This window comes from Thermobia domestica, chromosome 14 (genome assembly GCF_964235325.1).
Source record: "Thermobia domestica chromosome 14, izTheDome1.hap1.1, whole genome shotgun sequence".
NCBI classification, from domain to species: Eukaryota; Metazoa; Arthropoda; class Insecta; order Zygentoma; family Lepismatidae; genus Thermobia; species Thermobia domestica.
The window spans coordinates 201,214,674-201,230,879 of NC_137467.1; positions in this window are offsets into that span (position 1 = coordinate 201,214,674).

The following is a 16,206-nucleotide window of genomic DNA, read 5'->3' on the forward strand; positions in this document are numbered from 1 at the left end:
CTGGTCATTGGATAGAAGCAGCTTCATCTTCATATTCACAGGAAAAATCTTTGTCCATCTCTGAAGGCGAATTGTCGACAGGTCAATAGAAAAAAAAATCACGTTCTAAGTCTTCAAATTTGTTATTGGCCCATTCTGCAAAGCTTAATGCTGCATTCTTAACGGATTCAAAATCATCTCTCTACTCTTTCAATTTGAACAGAGTAGTCTGCGCCATGCGATAGGGCTACACTAGCAGCGCCCTCTATTTGGAGATAGTTTGACAGAGAGGTAGTCACTTGAAATATCTTAAGGAACTTTTCTGCTGTCCGAATTGTTTTGAACTTGAGAAGATCTTTTATATATCCTTTCGCTTTACACCTAGCTTTTGGTTTGATATTTTTTGTAGAAGCAATTTTCCTAATTGTTATGTTCAACTCTATATACAAAGCACTTTTTGGGTTCGAAAAATGACCAAACTTTTTCTGAACAACAGTGTTTTCTACCATCTTGTCTCCGCAATAACTCTAAGACGCCTTTGTTAACATTTGATCTTCCAAATGTACATTCGCTGATAAGACTCACGCATAAATATCGCACAGTCATTCAGCAGAACAATGACACAGAATCAATGCAATTTTTTTGTCAGATCACATATGACATGATTGAGTATATGAGCGTAACACCACACGTGTAACTGAGTTTCTTAATAGTTAAGCAGTTAGCGTATGCGCCTTTGTGGTGGGAGACCTGGGTTCGATTCCCGGCGGGAGCTCATGTGCTTCGGATTTCCCGTAAATCAGTATGCCCCGTCTCATATGGCCTCGCTGCTAAAAGGGCCGTTAAACTCAAAATCAACTGAATCACACGTGTAACTCATCATAGGTGAATTGAAAAAATCCGAATATTGTCCTTGCATGTTACTTGAGTCATCGGTTGAATTTCAAATACACTTCTTAATATCAAGGTTCAACTTCTGCAGAATTTCCAGCAGTAAACCGCAAAGACACTGGCCTGTGGTAGATATGCATTTTACAATGACAACAATACTTTGTTTAACAACCATTTTAACAACATACCGTAAAACAACAGAGCACTGGCCTGAAACTACTATATCTTGAGTAGTGTCTAATAGAACAGAAAATATTGAAGCTTGAGAGACTTCTTTCGAAATATCTTCTCTGATAAGTGTGCTGATAGCATTCAAAACATAATTCACGGTGTTTAGTAGAAGTTATGCGACCACAATCCTTCTTACTTCCTCGTATATAACTTTTCTCGGTGACCTTATCTAAATTACTTTTAAGCAGAAGATCAAATTTGCTTAAGAAAGGAATAATATCCAAAAAACTTCCATAATCTAAAGCTGTGTCTTTCAGTTTATAGGCTGCTACATTTCCTCTGTAAATGAGCCCTCTTTTACCAATGTCTGTTCTTCTCAACCGTATACTGCCGTTGTTTTACCTGTTCATGAGGAAGTAGTTTCTTTCTTAACATGAAGTAGTACGTTTTGTCGCGGATTAAATATCCGAAATGTTTTAATTAGTCCATGACAGGTTGTAATTTATGTAAGTGGTACGTTTTGTCGTGGAATAAATATCAGAAATGCTTTAGTTAATCCATGATAGGTTGTCATTTATGACAGGTCGTCAAAAGTGGTACGTTTTGTCGCGAAAATTCAAGTGGTACGTTTTGTCGCTGGTACGTTTTGTCGGGACACCTATTTTTTCAGCCATGAAAAGTGTGATTTCATTGTACGTAAGGAACACGTTTAAAGTTCTGTTCTGTGAGGCAGGCAATTGGTAGACAGATCAAAGCCAGAACATGTGAGCAGACAGCAATATCAAGCATCACGACTTACAATATGTTACTAAACCTCTCATAGACATCAAACAGGGTTTCAGACTCCATATTAAAACAACTAATTCTTTTGAGATGTCGTTCTTCATTCGTGTACATGAATAAATGTCCAATTTCTCTTAATTATTTTTCTTTGTATTAGTTGGGAAGATATGTGACTTTGTGATTACATTATAGAGCCACTCCTGATTACTACTGACTTCTATACTACTGCATTACTTGTAAAACCAATTGAACCTTTTTAACGTCTCCTGATTATGCACCGAGGCCGAAGAAAACGGTTTTGATTAGATGATTGATAATGGTGGAATGTTGAAAGTGAGTGAAAGCAAAGTTTCTTTTCTGTTTAAAAGTAGATTCTGAATTATAGTCGTGTTATGTATTGATTGTGATGTACATATCCAGTCTGTAGTGTGTAACTGTTAGTCCTGTTAGCATGTTTGCTTTCTTTGAGAACAACAAAGCTTGCAAAGTATAGAGACATTCTCATTTTCGTAAACTAAGGGAAATTGTTTAATAATAAACTGAGTGTCTCCTCGGATCAACTATATTTTACGAGTTATATTCTAAAGATATGTTGAATGTTGTCACGGTGACGTGGACAGGAGTAATATCTTGTTTTGCTTCAACTATTTAATCAATAACTTCGCTTTAGCAAGATCCTTATTTAGACTCTTTCGCTAAATAACCTCATTTATTCCTACAAGTGTAAAGTAATAAATTTATTTTCCATGAAGTGTCGTGTGCAACTGCGTCCCCGATTACACGAGAAATGATTGCCTTCTGGAGATTTTTCTCGTTCTTCTGTATTTTTGGAATAATAATTGTTTCTGAGAAAGAACACAAATCACAGTCGACAGTGTTACCTCATTTTCTGTTGTCTTCCATTTTGTCACCGTTTGCACCGACCTCAAAGGTTGTAAAGAACAAGATGTGTAGAGCTGAGAGCCGCCTTTATCTTCAGCAGTTGAGCGGAAACACTTCTGCTTCGTGGCCAACAGCTAGTAAGTACGAAATTACACGTATACATACAGGCACGTAATGGGGAGAATATCGCATATACCTACCTAATATCTCTGTAGTCCAGCATATATTAGCCTTATATTTACGCTACTGCTCACATGTATTCTAACCACTAATCTACTCTGAAGCTATTTATTTTGCCATCGTGCGTCAGAGGGACTCGTGCCTAAATAATTGGATCGAGATCTAGGAGGTATTGTAGATTATATGTCTGATTTATTTACTAAAATTACAAAAAAATACAATTTGATATAGATATTGCACAATATAAACAGGAGTGTGGAAGGTGAAGCAACATATTAGCTTTGTTTGAAAGATGTACCTGTACACATGAGGGGTCAAAGCTAGGGATGCGTTCGAGTCGAGTCGAGTCGAGATTTAAGCCTGTCTCGACTCGACTCGAGAAAATGTTGTCTCGACTCGAAAATATGTTGCTGTCTCGACTCGTGTCTCGACTCGACTCGAATTCGAGTCGAGACGTCTCGAAATTCGAGTCGAGACAAAATATACGAGTTAAAATATACACACACATCAGCCAGACCGTTATGACTACCTACCTAATTGTTAGTATATCCACCTTTTGGCATGAATAACAACGGCAGCGCGTCTTGGCATGGTCGCAATGTTCCTCGGTGGGTCGCTGGAGAGAGTTGGCACCACATATGCACACACAGATCATCTAATTCCCGTAAATTCCGGGGAGGGGGTGATGCACCCTCACGTCACTTTCAATCACATCCCAGATGTGATCGATTGGGTTCAGATCCGGAGAGTTTGGGGGCCAGCACATCACTTGGAACTCGCTCCTGTGTTCCTCGAACCACTCCATCACACTCCTGGCCTTGCGACATGGTGCATTATCTTGTCGAAAAATGCCACTACCGATGGGAAACATGGCCGTCATGAAGGAGTGTACGTAGTCTGCAAGCAGCGTGCGATACCTCGGCCGTCATGGTGCCTTGCTCAAGCTCCACTAAACACCTGAATATTTCCCAGATAATAATTAAGCCGCAGCCAGTTTGTCTCCGTCCCGCAGTACAGATGTCAAGGAGCTGTTCCCTATGAACACTACGTATTCGCACCCTCACATCGTCATGATGAAGATATCGGGATTCATCAGACAATGCAACGCTCTGCCATTGTGCCAAGGTCTAGTGGCGATGGTCACGTGTTCATTTTAGTTATAGTTGCCGATGTCGTGGTGTTAACATTCGCCATCGTTAGGAGTGTGTGTTCAGACTAGTATTGTGAAGGCCTGTGAAAAAAAACGGAAATTTTGGGTTAAAAAAACAGTGTTTTTACTGTTTTTCCGAGCTGGGGAAAAAACGGAAAATTTGGGTATTATCAGAATCATCATCTTTGTTAACCACAGAATCATTTTAGTTAAGATGTTAAATCAAACATATATTTCATAGAGATATTTTGATTGTTCTATGTAAAATTCCGGAAATTTTGAAACCATTAGAAAAAATCGTTTGTTCGGAAATATTGGCAAAAACAGGAAAATGTAGTTTAAAAACTATTTGTTAGCCTGAAGCTAGTAATCTTACTTGCTGTAACATGTCTGCAACATATACAGTGGGAAGTCGAAAATCCGAACTAATTGGGACCACAGGTATTCGGATTTTCAAATTGTTCGGATTTTCGAAAATGACCAAGAAAATGCCATTTAGGCTTACATACTGTACGGTATGTTCTTCTATCGATACAGTGGTTATTCAGTACATACAGTAATTACAATACCGTACGTAGGGCTACTTACATTTAATGTTTCTGAAGAACTTGCTTGTACTCTAAATAACACTGTTCTTGTAAGTCACACTTAAAACTTATAGGCCTAAGAAAAAATAAAAATACATGACAAACAATTACATATAAATGAACTTTTGTAAAAACACTGACTTCACATAACGTCGATGGACACGCTATTGTTTGTTTATCGCTAGCGTTAAGACAAAATGTAAAAAGCTTCTAGGGACCGCATTCGGATTTTTGACGTTAGGATTATCGACGTCCTACTGTATATACAATGCATTTCGCTAACGGAAAAATACTTAAAGCAATAGGTTTTAATTCTATTTTACACACATATACCGCACAAGTGAGTAAATTTGAGCAGCGAGAAATATATTAAGTGAAACTTCCGTTAGTTATTATTACAGACTAGCAGAATATCCATTCTTCGCACGGGGAGAATACGTTTCATTTTGGACACAAAGGGCACCAAAACTGTCACTAATGAACTTGTGGAGCCCCAAAACTATGAATTTGACATTAATATCGAAAAATTTTCAATTATCTTTACATGTCATCATCCTCCTTAGAGTACTAATGGGGCTGAATTTGTGGATTTAAACGGCATCTTCTGCTCATCTCAGCGAGTATGGATTCGAGGCCATTTTCGATCATATATATATATATATATATATATATATATATATATATATATATATATATATATATATATATATATATATATATACATACATACAGAGGCGGATCCAAGGGGGCTATAGCCCCCTTCCCCTTCACACTCAAGTATACACTGCATAAAATGGGCTTCAATCCTGCTTTACACTGGATAAAACTGCAAACTATGGTTTAGCCCCTCCCTTGATCATATCCTGAATCCGCCACTATATATATATATATATATATATATATATATATATATATATATATATATATATATATATATACTGTATATAATGCTAAAAAAAATTAGGGGTTCAGCTGAAATATCACACAAGACCTTAAGATAAGCTTGTGTATGAATAAGCTTGTGTTTGACTCATATATATCATACAAGAAGGAATGCTTTAAGATACACTAGAAAAATGGGGCACATACTGGTGTTGTTGCACGGAAAACCTTGTTCACATGGCTCATGACACAAGACGGTTATGTGTGCACCTCTCGAACTGTCCATAAACAGGCAAAGCAACAACACTGATTGTTCCTTAATATGTCATATGATCACTTCGAATAGCCAACAGAGCCTCGCACCTGCGTGGCATGGATTCAATCAGATTATCGATGAGTTCTTGGGGGATGTTGTGCCACTCATCCAGAAGAGCGACTTCCAGCTCTGGAATGGTTGTTGGATTTACTGGCCTAGCGGCAATTCGTCTGCCAAGCATATCCCAGACATGCTCAACTGGAACGAGATCCGGAGAGCATGCTAGCCGCTTCATCCGAGCGATACCCTCAGCATCTCATCCACTAACCGAGCTCTGTGAGGACGAGTATTATCATCCATAAAAAGGAACGAATCACCAATGGCACCAGCATAAGGAAGAACAAGTTTTCGTGATCTCATCCCTATATCTGAGAGCCGTCAAAGATCCATTTCGGATGATGTGGAGCTCAGTACGCTCACCAATGCTGATTCCTGCCTACACCATCAGTCCACCACTATGATACTGGGATCTTTCTCGCACAAACATGGGATTGTGTCGTGTTCCACACTCTCTCCAGATGAAAACACGTCGATTATTAGGCTCTACACTGAATCGAGACTCGTCAGAGAACAAAACATTGCCCCATTCATTGCGTCCCCACCCACGATGTTCCTCCGCCTACGCTCTTCGATCAATAGGGTGTCGTGCAGTTAATGGGACACACACCATAGGCCTATGTGCGTAGATACCACCTTCTCGAAGGCGATTGCGGACCGTTTGAGTAGATATTATGCGTCCTGTTGTTGTTCGGAAGGCTCGCGGTAGCAGAGTTGTATTCTGGTTTCGACGGGCTGTTAACAACAGATAACGATCGTCTCAGGCTTTAGTTGCTAGTGGACGGCCCTGTCCTTGTCTTCTTCGAACACTTCCAGTTGTTTGAAATCGATTCCACAATCGGCAAATCACACTTTGTGCCACTCCTATGGCATGTGCCACCTCCCGCCATGACTGACCAGCTTCCAACCTCATTGGGGGCCGCGGTGGCTCAGTGGTAGAACGTTCACCTCTGGTGCTTGGGGTCCCGGGTTCGATCCCAGCCCCTGCCAAGTGAGCTTTGTGGTGTACAAACACCGTGTGCGTGGGTTTTCTCGGGGTTGTCCCGTTTCCTCCCACTTTCTTCATTCCATCCTTTCACTCATCTCTCATCATCACCGTCTCCTTTAGCCTAACCGGCATAAGCGTGGGACGTAGAAACTTAAAGATTTTTCCCGGTCCGCATACAATTATAGCTGAATTTGCATATCATCGCTAATGGAATTGTCACCATTGATTTCAGCGACTGCGAAAACTATGGATTTGACACTAATATCGGTCATTTTGAATTACTTTTACTTATCTCGGTATCCGATCCCCCCGGTGACCCCCGGCCCGAATAGGGTGAATTTGTAAGTTAATGTGATCAGAGTTTCACCATTGATTTCAGCGACCGCGAAAACTATGAATTCGACAGTAATATCGGCCATTTTCTATCACTTTTACATGTCCCTGTAAGCGCCCCCTGAGACCTCCTAGTCCGAATTAAAAAAAAAAAAGATTCGTCTTGATCTGGGGCCTGGGCCAGGATACCCCTGACTAAACTTTGGTAACTCTCGGTCCACTCGTCTGGTCCCCAGGCCGCATACAAACAGACAAACACAAACAAACTATTTATTTTATATATATTAGACTAGATAGATTCTTGCAAATTATGCCAGATTTTCATATTATCTTTCCGAACTAATTTTAAAGACCCGCTCCTACTTATCTTTATATATATACGCAGTATCTCTATATTTATATCTATCTATATCTATATATTATATAACAAACGTAGGAATTACACCATCAATAACGCTCCTGGAGGACCCCTTTCTCAAAAAAAAAAAAAAAAAAAAAAAATGCTGGGGAAACACTTGTAGAAACTTCATTTTTCGTGCCAGATGATTACCGAGACCTGGTGAACAAAAAAACAAACAAACAAACAAACAAACAAAAAAAAAAAAACATTTAGCGATCGAATTAAAAAAATAGTTCTCCATAATAGTATTCACTGAGAATATTGTTATAAAATTTAAAATTTATGGGTAAATCAGTAGACTTTGAATACATCCACATCGTATCCACTAAGTTGCGAAATTGTGTACTTCCAGACATGGGCGGCCGAAGAAAATTTTGTAGGGGGGCATCTTCAATGTTTGCTATATTAGTCTGGCATTTAATGTGCATGATTTTGTTATATTACGTGTACATTTTCGTGAGCCAGGGAGGTTCATTCTTATCAAACACGGAGATTATGAAGGAGCAGATCTACTGCACAAAATATAATAAAAACATCTCTTTCGGATTTCTATCATCCCGCAGTCCAACCCCGAGACGGAAACATAAGAGATAGGCTTTTTGTTTTTAAACAAGATAACGTGCCTAGCGAATGCTTTAAATTGTGAAGATTATATTAGTGAAAATTAAACGAATATAATTTTACAACTTAATATACATATCACTAAATGTTGAGCTCCCCGTTGCTAAGTGGTTAGCGTATGCGCCTTTCTCGAACGAGGTTTGATTCATGGCAGGAGCTCATGTGTTTCAAATCCGATTTTAAACTGTACGTTCACGTCTTGTAGAGCTTTGCTCCTGAAAACGACGCTAAACTATAATCTAATTTAATATTACTAAATATTAAAAAATAATGACTTACCAAGGTGACGTCAATTTGGTAGTCATCAAATCCATTTTATACTTTCACTTAATCCAGTGGATATTAATATAACAATTACAAGACACACGTCATCATCCTCTCATGTATCTGCATTATTTGATTCATCCATAGATTTGTTATTTGTACGCATCATTCATTTTTGCATTTTCGGGAGGGTTCAGGGTTCTTTCTTCATTTAAAGAGTCGAATCTCTGTATTGGAAAGAGAATCAGGGGAAGAAATATATACAAAACATGCCGCTTCCGACGCAGCACTGAAGCATTTCTTTTAGCGGTCATACCCCCCTTCCCGCTCAAGTTGTAAAGTGAGAAGGGACAGAAACATCCCAGACACTCAGGGTTCAGTTGACAATAATAAAACTATGAATAAGTAAACAGCTTGTACAGAGTCACGTTTTGCTTATTTTTGAACATTTCTGTGAATTCAACAATACAACAGCGGAAATACTAACTGGTTTTATTACTCCAACCATCGCTTCAACTAAGGGTAATTCCCAACGCTCAGTGAGCCATTTAAATTTTCGTTCTTTTTCTGTTCTCCAGAGGAAAGAATGAGATTTTGCCAAGATGCTAAAGTCAAGATGCTAGATGCTAGATGGGAGTGAATTATGCTAGATCTAGCACCAAGATGCTAGATATGGCTTCACTGGCGGGCTTCGATATCTACAGAACTTTCTGCCAAAGCATACAAAAAAACACAAAGCACAATAGTTTCGATAACATCTGTGTGGTCCTTCGGTAGGCTACACATCCGGTAAGAAGCTCAATCCAAAGAGTAGTTTGCACTGCACCCGTAGCCGGCTAACAAAAGACTCGTAGCCGGCTTGTATAGATAATTGAGTTCAAATTTTCAAGTATCCATTTACTGAATGCCCATATCGTGTATGCATGCATTTGCATGCATTATTTAATAAGTAAATAAAGTACACACACAATTAATTATGTCAGTGATAAACGGTGTTTATTGAAAAAAAAAACTCTCCAAACAATGAAGATTAATCTTAGACTGGACAAATGGTTATCCTTCGTTTTCATTATCATTTGGCCATGAAACAAACGCTTGACAGATATACAACTCCTATATACAACTATATGATGTTGGAATATATAACTCGTAGGGTATGATGCTTTACTTTTTCAAAAATTTCAGTACTTCTAGTGAAATGATATATTTAGATTTACGTCCCACGATTATGCCGGTTAGGCTAAAAGAGACGGTGATGATGAGAAATGAATGAAATGGTGGAATGAAGAAAGTGGGAGGAAACGGGAGAACCCCGAGAAAACCCACGAGCATGGTGTTTGTCCACCACAAAGTCCACATGGCGCGATCTGGGATCAAACCAGGGACCCCATGCACCGGAGGTGAACGTCCTACCACTGAGCCACCGCGCCCCCACAGTACTTCTTGTGTACCCCTATAAATACAATAAAGAACTAATGGCTTTTTTTTTTTTTTTTACAAAAATATTCAATTAGAACTGGACAATTTACACAAAATTTGGAATCGACAAATGAAAACGGCACGTTTCTAGCACTTGTGGGTTCGAGGTCTCATTGTTGAAAGGATGGAGACAAACATATAAACTTTCCTGTGAGGAGAAACATACGCGTAAATCTAGTATTTTAATATATAGATAATAATTGGAATAATTTTATTTTCGAGTGCTATTTTTTAATATTCGCAATATTGAAATTTTTGAACTTAAATTTTTCCCGTGTTTGAAAAAAAAAGATATCATTACTAGCAAAATTAACCTAATACAAACATATTTATTTTTTCAATTTTTCCAGAAAATCGAAAAAACGTTTTTTTAAAAAAACAGGTTCAAAATTTCCGGAAATTTGACAAAACTAGTTACGATACACTTGTACTTTGCCCAGCATTAGTTCCGACGCAGTTCGCCGCCTTTTCTGTTTTACCAGTCTGCCCAGCCTACGACGTTCGACATCTGTAATGAGGTGGGGCACCCAACCCCTCGACATTTGGACGTCTTTTCCCCTTGGTTTCGCCACTTGCTGAAGACAATCACCACAGCACTCCTCGAACACCTGACAAGTCCTGCAGTTTCCGAAATACTCGTGCCGAGTGTTTCTGAGCGAGCACTTTCTTCGAAATAATATTAAAAATTATAGAAAAATTTTCGAGACATCAGAGTCGAGTCGAGATTTTTAGCAGCTGTCTCGACTCGACTCGAGTCTCGACTCTAAAATTCGAGTCGAGAAATACGTTTGTCTCGACTCGTCTCGAATTTTACAAAGTGTGTCTCGACTCGAATCTCGACTCGAATTCGAGTCGAGTCGAGTCGAGATTCGAGACATGTCTCGACTCGTGCGCATCCCTAGTCAGAGCAGTGACAGAAATTTGAAACAAAAATCAGTTTTCCAAATATAGCAGTTCTTTATATCTTGATATGAAAGTATTTAAAAACCCAAAAATACGTACTTTAAAATATGTTTATAGTTTTTTCATATATATATATATATATATATATATATATATATATATATATATATATATATATACCCCGTTGTTGCTAGTTGAATTGCTAACGTCGAGCACTACATATATGCTCCCACAGAGCGATAATGGAGCACAGAAGCTCGTATATTGGCCGTCGTAAACACCTTTTAAAATATTCTGTTTTTTTCTTTTCAAATGTCAGCATATCAACGAGCCTATAGAGAACTGCATAATTTGGAAAACTGCTTTTTCTTTCAAATTTCTGTCACTGCTTTGGCCCCCCTATTTCTAGATCTTACAAATCAAGCAAATATGTTGCCTGACCCTTCACACTTCTGTTTATACGGTGCGATATCCATATCAAATTGCCTTTTAGTTTCAACTTTAAAAAATATAATTATACATATTCAGCAGTATCTCTAATATCTCGATTCAATTCCCGTCGACTATTATACTTTAGACAGAAATACCTGTGAAACATGGTGGCAAACTTCTCGTCTCAAAATAATAGGTTCACAGTAGATACAAAAAAATCGGGAATGTTCGAAAACTTTTGAGCGGTCGTGTACGGAAGAACAATCGTACACGTAGGTGCATGGGCGGCGATTAGGGGGGCAAAGGGGGCAGTTTCCCCCACTTTTTTTGAAGTGACCCAGTAATGTCTATAGTTTCATTTGGAAATGTAAAGTTCTGTGTGTATTACTGGTTCGCAGAAAAAATGGTGCCATATAATATTTGTCGTTGCGTGAGTACGAATTGGTTGTCTTCCCGTGGAGTTAAGGAAACTATAGGAATTACATTTTAACTGCCACGGAAAATGGTCCAAAAATTAACCCATTGGAGCCCAACAATTCCAGCGTACTTTCATTTCTTCTTACAAGGGCTTGATATGTTAATCAGCCGCTTTGAAACTGATTGAAAGAACATTTCAAAAAACGAAGTCTTTCACAATTTATTCTTTGATTGCACAAAAACTGAAAGTTCCTAAAATGTCTTTTCTTCTTTCTAAAGTAAAGAATATTGTTTAAAAAGAGAGTAATAAAAGTAACTTCTATCTTTTTCCATTGTTTTGCAGTGTAATACATGAGTGAAGTGGTGTATTTAGGGTTGTACGAGTGTATATACAATTAAATTTATGAATTCAACATAATTCTAGGTGTTTGGATTATTTTGTACAGCTGGAGGGTGGAGTGATTCTAAGTATTGTTGTGTTTTGATGTGTTCCAAGAAAGTGAAAACTACATCTAATGGCAACGAACATGTTTCGGGAAGCTGCAGAAGTATTTCTTTAAATGTCGTAGCATATGCTTGTAGTATTTACTGTCTTTCTAAAAGTAATAACATACATTTAATAGCATGTGTGGTATTAAAAATATAAGCTGTTTCATTAATCCCCAGTTTCAATATAACTTGCAAAACAAGCCTCATTATTCATTACTATGATTAATATTATCCTCTCCATCTATTTGTTTTGCAAATTTGTTATTAAATAATCTGATGACACAATTTTCCAGAAAGAATTTTAAGATGTTTATGAGCAAGGAATCAAATCTCCTCATACACCTTCGTTGTTTACGAGTACAAAGGGCTACTTACCGACCTACTCGCGTTCTTCTTGTAAATTTACTTAATAAAATATGAAATACGATATACGGTATTTTAACTGAAAAAGATAGTATCCTATTAGTTATACAACCTTTCGTTAAACAAAGTGTTAGAAACAACCAGGGAAACTACTATTGATATAAAAATATTCAGATCATGTTTTGCCCTCCCCCCCCTTTTAACGTCCAATCGCCGCCACTGCGTACGTGGATACACACTACATTTTTGAAAACGATCGAGCGTATGTGTATGTGTGTAACGTGTTATTTTACAACTACATCCTATACACGCATACACATGTCATCAAGGGTGCCGATTTCTCTGTAAATTTGGGGGGGGGGCGAGACATTCAGTTGCAGAAGGTATATATATGAGGATTTTAAGACGGTAGACTACTAAATATTTTTGAGAAACTTATATTTTTTCTTTTGCCCGTTTTTCGTAGGTGCAAAGAGGTAACAAAATGTAACTTACCACAATAATATATAATGTTATTCTACACCCAAAAATACTAATCGGAAGAATTTTCAGTGTTGCTATCCATAGAAATTACAGTGTGACCAGAATTTGAATTACTTAAAAATCTAGGTAAAGGCAGCGACTAGAAAAATGAACTCAACGGTAATTGATGACTTATCATCCAGTTTAGGTTTCTTGTTTACTGCTTTTTAAATAATATTTCTATTTATTTTATAAAACTTACATAAATTATTACAAAATAAATAAGTTATTACAAAATAAATAGAAGCATTATTTAAAAAGTAGTAAACAAGGAACATAGACAGTATGATAAGTCATCAATTACCGTTGAGGTCATTTTTCTACTCCCTGCCTTTACCTAGATTTTTGAGTAATTCAAATTCTGGTCACACTGTAATTTCTATGGATGGCAACACTGAAAATTCTTCCGATTCGTATTTTCGGGTGTAGAATAACATTATCTATTATTGTGGTAAGTTACATTTTATTACCTCTTTCCACTTACGTAAAACGGACAAAAGAAAAATTATTAGCTTTTCAAAAATATTTAGTAGTTTGCCCCCTTAAGACAAATTGCATTCAAATTATGCCAATTTATAAATAAAATAGGAGGCCCACATGAGCTTTGGGGGGGGGGAAGACGGTCCCCCAGGATCGGTGCCCTTGAATGTCACTGTACCACTACATTATTACACACTTATATTCAATTTTCTTTACAGGAATCTTGTACGTTCTGAGTACAGCAAAGTGAGGATCCATCAGAGCAGTAACCAGAATTTTATCTTTGGTGTTGATTGACGAGAGGTGTTTTTTTTTTAAACTCTTTTAAATTCCGGCTTTTAAAGTAAATTATAGACTTTCAGTCAAGTGGTTACAGCATTATCCCTATTTATCGTAGATCATGTTTTATACCTCGTTTATTTCACAATAGAACAATCTTTCAAATGGTACTATTCACATTTCGCTATCATGTCCCTGAGGCGGGGAATTTTCAGAGAAATCTGGATTTTTCTCTGAAAATATTTTTTTTTCAAAGTTTGAGCCCTCTAGACGCCCCCTGTGTTAACGCAGGGATCTCAAAAATTTGATAAATACTAATCGGTGGACTGAATGTTTGTGCAAAAAATCTTCTAGGTGGAAAAGTAAGCCTATCATAAAATAATAAAAATAGAGCTAAAAAAAAAGCAGGATCTCAGGTAAATATTTCCTGAGACATCCCTATTTATCCTAGGATCATGGTTCGAGAATCATTCTCTTCAGAATAGAACTGCCTTTCAAACGATACCATTCATATATCTCTATCGTGTATCTAAGGCGTAAAAATCGCCAAAAATGGATTTTTGGTTTAAAAAATCGCCTTTTTTTAAAAACCGTTTTGTCCCTCTGAATCATGCCCCTTGTGTTAAAGCAGAGCTTTTGAAAAAAATCTGATAAATACTACTCGGTGGACTGAATGTGCAAAATTTTAATCTTCTAGGTGCAAAAGTAAGCCCTCCATAAGATAATAAAAATAGGCCTAACAAACAAAATATATTTTTTAAAGTTATGACATCAACACCTGCTATATCTCGACGCGGAAAGGCGTGAAGAAGAAAAAAAAGAAAAAAAAAACGAAGTAAAAAGCTTTATTGGTTCTCTTTTAATCGAATAATGAAAACACTACTTTAGTACCAGGCCCGTATCCAGATCGGTCTACGGGGGCCGGCCCCCCTAAATTTTTGCTGGCCCCCTAAAATTTTTACGGTAGCCTTGCAAATGAACTATAATATGGTGATTAACTATGATATGGTTGGATCGACCCCCCCCCCCCTACATTTTTGGGCTGGCTACCGGCCTGTTTAGTACCTAAAAATAGGTACTAGAACTCCAGTGAGGCTCTTAGTTTTGGGGCTTATTCAGTATATACAGGGTGTTAATGAACTATACCGACAAACTGTAAGAGGCACTTTCTCACATCAAAATAAGAGAAAAAGTTCATATGGATCTGTGGGGAAAAGTTCATAATTTCAGAGCTAGACCTGTCCAAAATCGCGAAAAAGCCGAATTTCAAGAGGCCTATTTCAAATTCGAGAAACATGGACTTGAATGTTAACAAACACCTAATATCTTGAAATCCAATCAAAAGTTTGACTTCATATAGGCCTACCTCGAACTCTCTATCAAGAATGCATATATTTCTATCCAATTATAAAGCAATAATCTAGTTCCGTAACATCTAGGCCCTATAGAGACCAATAAATCTGACCATTAGCCGAAAGCTGCTATTAAGGAATTACACGATGACCTCTATATCAGGCTTCATATCAACATAAACAAAAACTGCACAACGACAAAGAGCCACACTTAGACAAGTTAAGTATTTAACTCCAACAAATTTATGATGATACGCAAAATAAAAGAATGAATGTTAATCTTTCTACATTGTGCAGTTATTTTCCATCTATGATTTTTTTGGGGGTAAAATAACGATAAGCATATTTATAAATATAGAACATACAGATTGCGAAACAATTAATGAGCATTCCATTTGCTAAAGTGTTACCGATTTGTAATTGTTTTCTCACCTGATTAATTTCAACATCTAGTCAATAAATCGAGGAAAAATTTCATGGTCTTCCTCATGGAAGATTTAACTAATCTGACATTTTTCTTCTCTCTGAGGTTAATGTGAAAACAAACTGTTGGAAGTCCGTTTCATTACGGATAACATTTTCTTTTATTTGCTCTTAAGGCTGATGTTATTAACTGCAGTTTTACACGAGATATCACAGAAAAGTACACAGGAGTTGATAATCCAGTGAAGAGAAAGTTACAGTTAGTAAATTGAATGAACACAATTGACTTACTGAGAGTTAAGATCGTGTAGTTACATTCTGTACTGAAAATGTGGCACTCGCATTCATTAAAAGTTATTATTTAAGAATATTTCATTATTACGTAATCGGGTGTTAAAAATGTTAAAAAGACAAAAGCCATAGTGAATGGAACGAGGGAGTCGGTGTCAAATATAGAAGTAGGAGGGAATAAAATAAAACATTTCATTAGTTCTCGATACCTGAGTGGTATTATTTGTAATGATATGAAGTGTGAATGTAAAATAAAAGGAAGGATTAAAATGTTGAAAGAAGCCCTTAGGAG